This window comes from Juglans regia, chromosome 9 (genome assembly GCF_001411555.2).
Source record: "Juglans regia cultivar Chandler chromosome 9, Walnut 2.0, whole genome shotgun sequence".
Taxonomy (NCBI): Eukaryota; Viridiplantae; Streptophyta; class Magnoliopsida; order Fagales; family Juglandaceae; genus Juglans; species Juglans regia.
In genome coordinates this window covers 11,070,677-11,078,898 of record NC_049909.1, presented here as the reverse complement: position 1 = coordinate 11,078,898, position 8,222 = coordinate 11,070,677, and the positions used below count along the sequence as shown (strand labels likewise).

Below are 8,222 nucleotides of genomic sequence, written 5' to 3'. Positions count from 1 at the left end.
CACTGACACCGTGATAAGTTTATTACTCTTTTATTTATGAAAAGTGTCAGTTTTCCTTCAATTCTGTTGATTTTATTTTATTTCTATTTATTTTTGTTTATTTTTTGAACATGAAGGAAAGAGACAATTTAATGCAAAATGAGAGTATATTGGTATAAAAAAAGAAACTATAGATCCAGATTGATGAGAGGCAATTGCATATGAAGAGAGTCGAGGAGATTTTGGCAAGGAGCCTTGTCCCATGGGCAGCAAAGAGATGTATCTCGCCAAATGACGAAAAGACTTACCCTCGGTAGGCGAAAAGTCTTTCCTCTCAGTAGCCGAGGAGATCAGTATATTCAGCACACACGGCATCTATCCGATGGAACCCTCTCGAGTTTCGTAATAAATCTGCTGACCACCAAATCATCCCAAGTTCTGAAATTCAAGCCGCATATCACTGAATCTTCCATTTTAGAATAATCTCGTTATTTTTTGGATAATTTTCATTTATGTTAACATCTATCTTTAGAAACTATTTTCTAGATTTTTAGGCTAGACTATAGTCGCATTTATCATGTTTCCGCATTTAAATTTTTGACATCTATTTATTCCCAGCTTGTGGGATATGGATAAGGGAGTCTGAGTTTTAGAGGCCAATAGTCCAAACTTTATTCTTTAAGATTCTTTCAAGGAGGCAGATCGGGGGAGCAGAGGCAAGAGCTACATGCTTCATCAATCGACTCCAACGAAGAATAACAGTTTTATTCTTTTTCTTTTCAGTTTCATTATGAACTAATTTTATTTTCTAAAGCTTTGATGTAGTCTAGCATTGAACATATAATTTATATTCTAAGTTATTTTTTTTCAATATTTCTATGATTAAGTGTTTATTCCTTGTTCGTAATGGTTGCAATCTTCTAGCTAATTATTATTCGATCTATTCAATCGCAATGAGACCGATAGGTGATTTGTGATTAGAGCTCTAGGATTAAGCACCACTAGTTGAGCGAAAGTAGAGATACTTTATCGTAATTTGTGTGATTTTCAAGAAAAATCCAAAGAACTTAATGAGTCTTCAATTAGTTAAATTCACATAGAGATATAGAGTTATTATTCAAGAGAAAATATTGAACAGTTAAGGGATTTTTATCATCAACTTGGGATAATTGGAATTCTATAATAAGAAAAATAAATTGTGTGGGATTCATTATGTGAAATCAAACGCTCTAGATCTATTCTTATTATCTTTTTTAATGTTATTTTCTTCGGTTTAATTTAGATAATCTATTCTTTAAATTTTGATTTTCTAAATAGTAATTAATTTAGTAAATTTCAGTACTCAATAGCATAATTAATCTATGTGAGTTCGACATCCATTTTCAAACACTTTACTACTTGTTACGATTCTGTGCACTTGTAAATATTTTCAACATAATAAGTTTTTGGCGCCGTTGCCGAGGATTAGTTATTCGTTATTGATGTTGATACTAGTTCGATTTTTACTACTTTGGGTTTTATTTTTAACGAATGGGTTTAAATTAGATCTCAGTTTGGTTTTTCTTTTTAGTAATTAGAAGTGCATGCTCCAATTTAAATCATTAGAACATACACTTTTCGATTCCAAGATTGGAAGAACGTTACGCCGGATTAATAAAGAGAAGAAGATATAGGTTGCCGCATCTAAAGTTAATATGGCCGACTAGGAGCACAAGATGTTATGAGACTATACTATGCCCTCTGTCGATGGGGCGACATCTAGTATAAGGCGGCCAGCTATACAAGAAAACAACTCCGAGATCAAGCCGATCATCATTCAAATGATTCAACAAACCGTCCAGTTTGTGGGCTATCACAAAAGGATCCTAATGTCTATATTGTAAATTTCTTAGAAATTTGTGATATTTTTAAACACAAATGAGTGACAGATGATGTCTTCGATTGAGACTTTTTCCTTTCTCACTTAGGGAAAAAGTAAAAGTTTGGTTGAACTCTTTGCTACCCGGCATCATCACCACCTGGGAGGAGTTAGCACAAAAATTCTTAACAAAATATTTCCCTCTGACCAAGACAGTGAAGTTAAGGAATGATATTATTAGCTTCACCCAATTTGAGGGAGAATCATTATATAAGGCATGAGAGAGATACAAGGATTTATTGCGCAAGTGTTCGCATCACAACCTCCTAGCATGGCTTCAAGTGCAGTCATTTTACAATGGTTTGGGACCCACAAATTGATATATGGTTGATGCGGCCGTGGGAGGAGCATTAATGAGTAAGACCCATGAAGCCACATATGAACTTCTGGAAGAATTGACATCCAACAACTGTCAATGGTCTGCAGAGAGAGCAATGCCAAGAAAGACAGCTAGAGTTTTTGAACTTGATTCTGTTACCACGTTGGCGGCACAGATCGCAAATCTATCACAACAACTAGGTAAGATGAACGTTAATGCTATTCAAACTAATGTTATTTGTGAGTCCTTTTACCCAACCGAGTTATGAACAAGCCCATTACGTGTCCAATTTCCAACGTCAAAACAATCCTTATTTAAACACGTTCAATCCCAAATAGAGAAATCACCCTAACAATAACAGGTGCCGGCTTGACCACCTCAACAATCTCCATAGTAAGAGAAGAAACCAACACTTAGCATATTATCCAAAAGACCGATATGGTGATCCAAAACATCTCGGCTTCAATCCACAATCTTGAGGCACAAATCAGTCAGCTGTCAAACATGCTTACCGAAAGGACAACGGGAACTATCGAGCAACACTGTGACCAATCTGAAGAAACATGTCAAAGCCATAACATTGAGAAATGGGCGGACACATGACCAGCCACAAACAATAAATATTGAGTAAGATGCAGAAGCTACCAAAAATGTGGAGTCTGAGATGAAGGAAGCCGAGTCCAAGGTGAAAGAAGTAGAGTAGGATACGACCGACCAGCAAGCTGAAAAGACTAAGGAGAATAAAGGGGTTGCAAAACCCAAAAAATTCAAGGATTTTATATCTGAAACTTATTCTCCTTCAATTTATGATCCACCAATTCATTTTCCGCAGAGATTAAGAAAAAATAAGATTGATAATCAGTTCTCTAAAATTTTGAGTATATTTAAGCAACTGCATATTAATATTCCTCTCATTGAAGCTTTAGAGCAAATGATTAAATATGCAAAATTTTTATGGATATATTATCAAACAAGCGAAAGTTGGAGAAGCATGAGACTGTAATGCTGATCTAGGAGAGCAGTGCAATTTTACAAAAGAAGCTGTCACCTAAGTTGAAAGATCCGGGGAGTTTCATGATCCCTTACACTATAGGAAATTCCTATTTTGATAAAGGTTTATGTGACTTAGGAGGAAGTATTAATCTAATGCATCTCTCTGTTTTCAGGAAACTCGATCTTGGAGAAGCAAAGTCGACCATCATCTCTCTATAGTTGGCGAACAGATCTATTAAATAGCCTAGAGGACTCATAAAGGATGTACTGATGAAAGTTGATATGTTCATCTTCCTAGCCAACTTCATTGTGCTTGATATGGAGAAGGAAGAGGAGATCCCTTTGATATTGGGCTGACCTTTCCTTGCGACGGGGAGAATCTTAATTGATGTACAACAAGGGAAACTCATTTTGAGGGTCGGTGAGGAGCAGGTCACTTTTGAGGTATTTAAATCTATGAAATTCCCTTCCGGGTATTACATCATCCCCCTTTAAAAAAAATTCGTCCTCGAAATTTGCTACACTTAAGCAAAGTGTTTCCACGCCTAATTTAATCCTCAACAATTGTGTTGAACCTAACATTCAAAAATTTTAACTTTCCCATGGTTTATGCCTGGTGCCTTAAATATCACCTAATCTTCTTGGCATCCATATTCACACACCCAGTGTCAATCATCGTATACCTCAAGGTCTAGTTCAAGTAAAAAATATGCATTTCCACAATGAAATTGAAGCCTAATAATAATCCCATTTTTTTTCTAGCTAAACCTCACAAATAACTAAAAGAGAACTCCCAAAAAGAATATTTAAAATCTTCGAAATAATAGTACAATCAAAAGTTCCAAACTTAAGTCTTGAGAAAATTCATTTCTCAAATTCCCGAATTCCTCAGAAAATCTACTTTCAACCATAAATTTTTCTAAACTTCTCACTTCAAACACATACTAACTCATCAAACACCTAAAGCTAGAGCCTTGTAGATATAAAATATTGTGTCTAATCCCTTTGAAAAACCTCTTCAACCAACTTCAATATTCTAAGCTATAAAACTAGAAAAGTTCCATGCAAGCTTGATTAATCCCAACTCAACTAAAACAAAAAGCTTTCAAGAAGAAAAAGAGTGGGGTACTTGTGATCGCATTGTTGTCGTCCTCAGCATCTTCAGATGTCAATGCAAACACTCGAGCCTGTTCCATTCTACGTTGATTATTTCCCTATCTCGTCTGTCGGGGACCTGGAAGTGTGTTGGGTTTATTCTTGTCGTCCAACAGTAATGGGCATTCTCTGATGAAATGCCAATCTTAGCACATCGAATACATGCCCCCATTTCCTTTTTGCACTCTCTAGTGTGTGTGCGGTTACAAAACCTACAGGGGTTATTCGTTTGATTACCCTACATTTGAGTCTGACTTGAGTTGTTCCTCTCATTTCTCTTCTTCCCTGGCCCTTGGTCCATACTAGAGGATCCTTGTGGAGTAGCTTTCTTTCTCTCTTCTTGCAACTCGGCACCTCTCATAAGATTCTGCTCAACCAACATCGCCTTATGCATTAACTCTGAAAAACTTTGAATCTATAAGACCATCACTCATTCATATATCTTGTGATTCAAACCCTCCTCAAACTTTATGGCCTTCTTCTCTTCATCAGGAATCAGGTATGAGGCGAAGCGCAATAATTCTGCAAATCTTGCAACATACTGGTGCACAGTCATGGCCCCTTGCACCAAGTTGGTGAACTCTCGAACTTTAGCTTCCCTGCTCGCTTTAGGGAAGAAACGGTCAAAGAAATTCTTCCTAAAGTGAGGCCAGCTAACTACTCTTGTCCCTTTTGCTTCCCTGATGGCTTTCTCAGAATTCCATCACCTCTTAGCTTTTCCAGTCAATTTAAAGGCTGTGAATCATACTTTCTAAGGATCTGTGCACTCCAAGTCACTAAATATTTCTTCCATGTCTTGAATCCAATCCTCCACTGCGTTTGAATCGCATCTTCCATCAAATGTGAGAGGATGGGTACGATTAAATTGCTCGAATGTGCAGCCTCGCTCATTGTTGTTTTCATTCAAATCTTCAAGATTTTGAACTCGACGACAAGCTGCCATCCGATGAGCTTAAACTTGGTTAAACATTCTAAAGAAGAAAAAAAAAATATAGGTATCAATAAAAACATATACATGTCAAATAAATACTTCAAAAAAGATCATCATTTTTTTTTAGAAATACCCAATCCTAACAATATCTTTAATAAACTCATAAAGCTCTCATTACCATCTATAATAATAAACCTAGCATCACTTTAGACTTACATACGTCCTTAGAAATTAAACCTCAAAAATCATGAATTTAACTCTTAACATCTGCCAAATCTACAACCTCAAATTCTACAAAACACAATCCTTGACACTTGCATATTCTAAGACCTTAAATGTCTTCAAAAATAATCATTTCTTAAAATCTAAAACTCTAAAACCTCAGATTTCGTAGGCCACCTACCATGAGTTTGCAAATGTTCAAACCAAATATCTTCAAAATCATATCCTGATGCCTAAAAGAAAATTCTAAAACCTTAAATGTCCTCAAACACTTTATTATATTATGCAGAATCTCAAACCTATCTCTGATACCAACTGTAACGTCCCGTCCCTGGAGGTCCGGAGAGTTATCTCTTGTAACCTAAATCCATCTTCTATAACATATTTATATACTTCAATATTCACAAAAAGTACAAATCCATTTATTCAAAGCAAAATATATATTCCTTTACCAGGACACCAAATAAATACCTCAATGAAAGAATTTAAAAACTCCATAAATATTTAGAAATATCCATGACTCCAAATATCAAATAACATAAAATCATAAACCTATTAAATAAGACTATCCAATAAACTTGTACTCTCTGACATTTATTCCTCTATGATCATTAAACCTTACTCTTGATCTCCAGCTAATGCATCAAAATTATCTGAAAAATATTGCGAAGATAAAGGGTGAGTTATCAACAACTTAGTAAGCAGAGGACATATACCGGTGTGTAAACATTAGCATTTTCAGAATTTAGAATGCAGAACAAAATATTTACTATCAGAATGCAGAAACAAAAACATTTATTTTCAGAATGCAAATATCAAAACATATTTCAAAACGAAACTTTTAGAAAAACATTCTTATTCAAAAATCTTTTGGTATATCAAAATCTAAGACCTCATCTTTATCAAATCGGAGCATCACAGTGGGACATATACCATGTTTAACCCTCATGGTAGGGTTAAAAATTCCAATTATAACCAGTAGAAGGGTCGTATCCATTATTATAACCCGTGGTTGGGCCATATATTATGTTTAACCCTTGTGATAGGGTTATAAACCACATTTATAACCTGTGGAAGGGCCGTATCTATTATTATAACCTATGGAAAGGTCGTATCCACTATTATAACCTGTGGTTGGGCCGTCTCCACTATTATCATCCGTGGTTGAGCCGTATGCTACTATTATTACCCGTGGTAGGGCAGTATCCACTATTATCACCCATGGTTAAGTTGTATCAGAACATAACAGAAACATCAGAATCAGACTTTAATCAGAATACAGAATTAGAATCTCCTGCCAGGTTTTCATGTGCCACATCATATCAAAAACCAAATATTCAACAGATTCAGATAATTTCACATGTTCGAAATAAACAGAATCAAAACTTCTTCATTTATTCACAACAAAAATTTTTAGATTTCATGCATCAGAACATCTTTATTTCACCAAAACTTTCAGGAAAAAAAAGACTCATATTCGCACTTTTCTAGATCAGAAACAGAAAGCACAAATTAGCTCATGTTTATACCAATCATGACAGAAATTTTTTTCTCTTTATACAGCTTTCATGCACATGCAGAACACATATCTAAGGTTGTTTTCAAATTTCTTTTCACAACAAACATGCGTATTTTCAAAATCAACCTTGTTTCATTTCATTTTATGCAAAATCTAGCATAGGAACACCACTTACCTAGACTTCTTAGTTTTTCATAAATTTCTTCAAAAATGCCGAACAAATATTATTCGCCACCTATAACATAATAATGTAATTTTCATAAATTTCCAATCGAACACATATTTTAATATTTAAGCCTAAGATACTAAAATAACCTATTTTAATTCCTCAAAAACCTAAATTCACATAATCCTAAATATCATCACATTTCTAAATTCATCAATGTCCAATTAATCAGTCCGACTAAAACACAAAATCTAACTTATTTACTAATGAAATCAAATTATAAAGTTTACAAGCTAATATATTTATACCAAAATATTTTAAAATTAAACAACTACCACTTACATTCATTTTAAAAATTAACTTAATCATATTTAAAACTCATATATTTAGTAATTTAACTTCAATCCATAAATATAAATTCTTATACTACAAAAATCCTATGCATAGCAAATGATAAAACATGATCAATATATACTCATTCAAGGTCATTTTGGGAAAGAAATTCATAACTTGCATGGCATTTTGAGAAAATAAACTAGGATCTAATATTACGTAACAGGGGCCATGCATACTGAAAGCTATGTGCAGTAGTGGCTTGGGTGGAAGTCTACGGCGGCACGGTTGGGGACAGCGGAAGGTCACAGTGGTCGACGGTGTGGAAGGGCACGGAGAGAAAGAAAGTGATTAGAGAAAATGAGACATGAGAGGGAGAGAGTGCACCGTGAGAAAGACGGAGAGTAAGAGAAAGCGAGAGGGACTTACGTACTGTGGTTCAGGGGGTATTACGACATGCTGCGACTATGTGATGTAGCTGTTTCTGGCAAGGAACAAAGCCTAACAAAGGAGGGAATGTGGGTCTACAGTGGTGTCCAAAGTTGCTCTGTTTCTCTTGTTTAAAATAGGGACTTACTTGCTCTATTACATTTGCTGAAAAGAGAGGCTAGTTGGGCAGTGAAGGGAGGACCGAGAAGGTTGTTTGGTGGTTTGAAAAAGCCTGGGTGGTGGTGGTGCAAGTAGGTT

General features: G+C 35.2%; 1 non-coding gene across 1 annotated transcript; it reads right to left on the bottom strand.

The window, feature by feature from the left end:
• Positions 1-2,055: 2,055 nt before the first annotated feature.
• On the bottom strand, positions 2,056-2,162 carry LOC118349503. The gene has a single exon (XR_004802460.1). It is a non-coding gene; the product is annotated as a small nucleolar RNA R71 (small nucleolar RNA).
• Positions 2,163-8,222: the final 6,060 nt, after the last annotated feature.